This window comes from Mus pahari, chromosome 8, assembly GCF_900095145.1.
Source record: "Mus pahari chromosome 8, PAHARI_EIJ_v1.1, whole genome shotgun sequence".
NCBI classification, from domain to species: domain Eukaryota; kingdom Metazoa; phylum Chordata; class Mammalia; order Rodentia; family Muridae; genus Mus; species Mus pahari.
In genome coordinates this window covers 13,111,027-13,115,558 of record NC_034597.1, presented here as the reverse complement: position 1 = coordinate 13,115,558, position 4,532 = coordinate 13,111,027, and the positions used below count along the sequence as shown (strand labels likewise).

At 58.5% G+C, this 4,532-nt stretch overlaps 1 protein-coding gene across 7 annotated transcripts in view; it reads right to left on the bottom strand.

Annotated features, from left to right (window-relative positions):
* The window catches only part of Kat6b (lysine acetyltransferase 6B), a 172,708-nt gene extending 168,994 nt beyond the window's left edge, over positions 1 to 3,714 (bottom strand). For 5 of the 7 annotated variants that reach the window (XM_021202960.2, XM_029541943.1, XM_021202961.2 and 2 more), the window contains exon 1: positions 3,161 to 3,267. The gene's annotated coding sequence lies outside the window, so the exon portion shown is untranslated. Of the gene's footprint in view, positions 1 to 2,035; positions 2,201 to 3,160; positions 3,268 to 3,477 lie in introns of those variants that run through there. The other 2 variants (XM_029541941.1, XM_029541940.1) reach the window with 2 other exon arrangements.
* Positions 3,715 to 4,532: the final 818 nt, after the last annotated feature.

Sequence of the window (4,532 nt, the reverse complement as noted above, 5' to 3'; positions counted from 1 at the left end):
AAAAAAAAAAAAAAGAATTTAGGAAGGAACTTTCCTTCCTCACTTATTGATTTGCTTACTTAAACACAGGCTCTTAACTACCACCTAGGCTGACCTCAAAAGCCACAGGTGACCAAGGATTACAGGCTCCTTATTCATTACTCTTCAAACACAACAGCCGCTCACACTCACTTTGCTACATGTATAATACACTTCTAATAAGCAATCAAGTGTTGCATTTTAGAGTTGCATCAGAAAATTAAGGGTATACTAGTATAAGGAAGGATGTACTTTCTAAAAATACCCACTTTACTGGGGCTGGGAAGATGGCTCGGCGTGCACAGCATGGGAAGCAGAAGGGCCTGCGTTTGGATCCCCAGCACCCATGTGAAAGCTGAGCGTGGTTCAGATTGCCTGGAGTCTCAGCCATGGCAGGTGAAGACAGGCAGCCTCCAGGAGCTCACCGGCAGACCGGCCAGCCTAGCAAAAATGGCCAGCTCCCACTTCGTAAGAGACTTTATGTCAAGGCAATAAGGCAGGGAGGGATAGAGGAAGACATTCTATGTCCTGCCCTGGCCTTTGGATGTGCACACTTGTATGCATCAAATGCACAAAATGTGTATGCATACATCTGCATGTATGTGTGTGCACACGAACACACTACTGGAATACAAAGAACTAACACAACTAAAGTCCCACGTGCTACTTCTACCTCTGGCCCATACAATTCTGTGCACACCCTCTTTACCTTGAATTTCCTGGTATCTCCGCCCCAAGTTCACTGGGTCTCTAGCTATTTCTGACAACCGTAATTCCTTATCACTGCTCCTTTATAACTTTCACTACTCTCACATCATCATCCTCTCCCAACTGCAATTGTTCAAACTCCTCCATGGTGCAGAGAAGGTCACTAATTTGCCCTTCTTCTGCCTTTACCCTGCCAGTTCACATCACTCCCTGAATTGTCCTACCAAATTAAAAAAAATACCAAATGTTCTTGCCCAAAGTAGCAAGCGCCCATGTCTCTTCCTAGGAACACTCTGTGCTCTCCCTGTTCCTGCCACACCTTCAGGACTAGGCTTGAAGTTTACTCCAAACAACCCCAGCCTATCAAAATTAAAGTCTCCATAACCTTTCTTGGCTCAATGAAGACTGATGGCAGAGTCCATCAAATTATAGCACCCCGATACAGCCACAGCCTTCCCCTAACTCTGAAATCACCTGCCCCAATGAGATGTTCTAATATAATGTTGCAAATTACAAGCAGCCTCTCTTCCCATTCCCTGCCCATTAAAGTCTTTTCTGCTACCTTAGAAAGTCTCCCAAACTTAACTAATTCATCCTTCCTTCTGTTTTCTTAATGTTTCATTTACCAGGGGCCAGCAAACCACTATCCTATGCCAACTTGAGGATTCAGCCTGATTCTCCTACCAAAGAAATTGTACCCGTCTCATGAACCCATCCCCAAGACGAACCAATACCCACTCAGCAATACTCTCATCTACCACACCCAAATTCATCCTTAGCGTGTCCCCAATTAACTGCAATCTCGCCGGTCTGCTGCACTTCACCAGCCCTCACACAGCCCTTGGTACCCTTCCCACTTCCACCAAAATTTCACCCCTCCCTACACCCCCTTCTACACCTGTTTCTACAACTCCCGTTTCCCATCTCATCTTCCGTTCTTTAATCTTGCCCACGCCCTCGTCCGACCCCTCCATCCATCCTACCAGTTCACTCTTGCACAGAAATCCCCTCCCAGCCCAAGCCTTAGGATCCCTCTGCCCCGCCCCGCCCGGCTTTGCCCCGCCCTCCCACCCCTGAGCCCCGCCCCCTGCCTCGTAGGCTCGGCCAGGGGCGGAGCTTATTCCTCCTCCCTCCTCTCCCCCGCCCCCTACCGTCACGCTCAGGGGCAGCCTGACCCCGAGCGGCCCCGCGGTGACCCTCGCGCAGAGGCCTGTGGGAGGGGCGTCGAGGGTCCCCGGCACCCCCCCCCGGCCGGTCCCCCGCCCGCCTAGTCTCCTCCCCCTGGGAACGCGCGGGGTGGGTGACAGACCTGGCCGCGCGCCACCACCACCGCGCCTGCCGGGGGCGCTGAAGCTGCCTGAGAAAGAAGCTACGGCTGCCGCCTGGAGGAGGTGCCGTAGCGCCCGCCACCGCTGCCGCCGCCGCCAGGGGTAGGAGCTAAGCCGCCGCCATTTTGTGTCCCCCTGTTGTTGTCGTTGACATGAATCCGACATGACACTGATTACAGCCCAATGGAGTCTCATTAAACCCGAGGCGCGGCCCCGCCCCGGCGCCGTTCCATTGGACGAGAGCACGAACACTTAGGGCCAACAGGGCCAACCGTTGGCCTACGGGTCTGTCCGTCACCCGCTCGCTAAACACTCTGCCCCCCATTGGGGCAAGTTCCTGCCGGTCATCTCGCCTCCACATAGACACACCTCTCGACCCATCATTCCCCCCCCCACCTCCGGCACCACCCCGAGGGAGGGTCGACTGCCAGTACCAATCAGCAGACCGCGGGGCCCGCCTTTTCCGGGCACCTATTGGTCCAGCCCTTTTTCTCTCTCACAGACACCGCGCCACCTCTACTTCCACCTACCCGCCCCCTCTACCTCTAGAAATGGATTGGATCTAGGCGCAGGAGAGGCGCTTGGCCTTATTGGCTGTACACGACGCCAATCAGAAGCCTTTTTTCCTCTCCCCTCCCCCACTCAACCCCAAAGCCCCTAGCCCGCAGCTAAAGTTTGTGTGAGAGCTGATCGCTGGCGGCGGCCGCAGGATTTAGGGGTGGGCGCAGGCGGGCGCGCGCGGGCGGGCACGCGAAGTTAAAATTCGAGGTTCTCAGTCGCCTGCTCCCGCCGAGGAACGCGCGGACGGGCGCGCCGCCCGGAGCGTTCCATCCAGCCCCCTCCTCCACCCTCTCTCCTGTCCCGTCCCGGGCGACTACTCGCCCGCCCCCTGGCTTGCATCCTACCCCCGTCACATACCCCCTACCCTGCCAGCCTCAGGCCGGGTGCAGACGGAACGATCTCACTGCAGCCTCTTCGCCATCCCATACGGAGGGGGAGCAAGCCCCCTACCCGCCGGGTATGCACCCCCGGCTCCGCACTCGCCCGTGTCTGCAAGCACGTGCACTATTCGCCGCTGCCTCCGGCCACCCCGGTCCCCGGCTAACCTCGCCTCCAGCCCGGCCAATCGCTTGCTGCCCTTTGTTGCTGCAGACCGGGTCTCCCCGCTGCCTTCCTCAGCCTCCGCCTCGTCCTTTGCCAGCCGCCCGGGTCCGCAGCGCCGCGCTCCCCCCGCCCGGGACCCACCGCCGCCGCCTCCTTCTCCTCCTCCGCCTCCTCCTCCTCCTCGGCTCCGGGCTGCAGCGCACAGAGCCCGAGGCAGCGCCGCCCAGCCCCGCTCCCCCCGCGCCGCCCGCTAGCCCGCCTGGCCCGGCCGGGGGCGCAGCCCGGACCCCGCCCGCCCCAGTCTCCGCCCCGGGGGTACCTGCCTCCGCCCCGGGGGGCTCCGCTCACCGCCCTCAGGGGAGGGCGGGGATGCCGGTGTCCGAAAGGATGGGGACGCCTGGGCTGTTTTGGGGAGGGGAGTGTGTCCGCCAGGTCTGGGACTGAGGTGCGGTCTTCTTAAACGCGCCCCCCCTCCCGCTGCCGTGGGCCCCAAACTTCGTCCTTCTCCCGGGTCTTGTACCCTCGGGCGACCGCGGCAGTTTTGGGGTGGGGGATGCCTCAGGAGCTGTCTCTACCCTGATCAGGAGGAAGAGGGAGCAGTGACATTCAGCGACTGCGGACAGGCATCCTCGGGTGGGAGTGGGGATGTCAGACGCAGGCTGGAGAGGGAAGCTGCCCCTCAGGATGCCCTCTCCCGGCCTGCGGGAGGCTGGCGAGCTCGGAGCTGCGTTCTGGGTGCTTCCTGGACTGTGCAGCTGGATGGCATAGGGGTTGGGCGGGGGGCGACCGCTGGGGGGCCCTTCCCTCGTCTCCAACCAGCGCTGTAAGGAAAACTGATGGCGAAGTTCGGTTTTCCAGGCTTCCCCTGGGCCCCCGGAGTTCCTGAGGCCCATACGAGGGAGGCTGGGGGATCCTCTGGCCGCCCAGGCAAGGCTACTCTAAAGCTGCCCACATGCCTTGCAGCGCCCTCCGGACTCTGGAGAAAACGTCCTGCTCTTCCCAGAGTTGGGTGGGATGCTGGTAATAGATACCTGAGAGTATGGGAAAGGTAGACTTGAGAAAGGGCTCCTCCTAACAGAGTTTGAACAGTTTCTCTTCCCAGACCACTGGGAAGAAGGAAAACAAACCTATGTCCCTGGGAAAGCCAAGTTTCCCCGTGTGGTGACTGGGGTGGAAAAACCACCTGTTGCCTGAAGTTCTGTCCTTGAATCGGGACGTTCTTGGGGCCCCTGATGAGGAGATGTAGGATGTCAAAGAGTAGGAATTTCGGTCTCCCTGCCCTGAATAACTCATAATGCCACTGACACTACTGCAGAGATTTCAACTCCCCGTTAGAAAGTACTGTTTAACTATGTAGGTACTTTGTTAGACCCA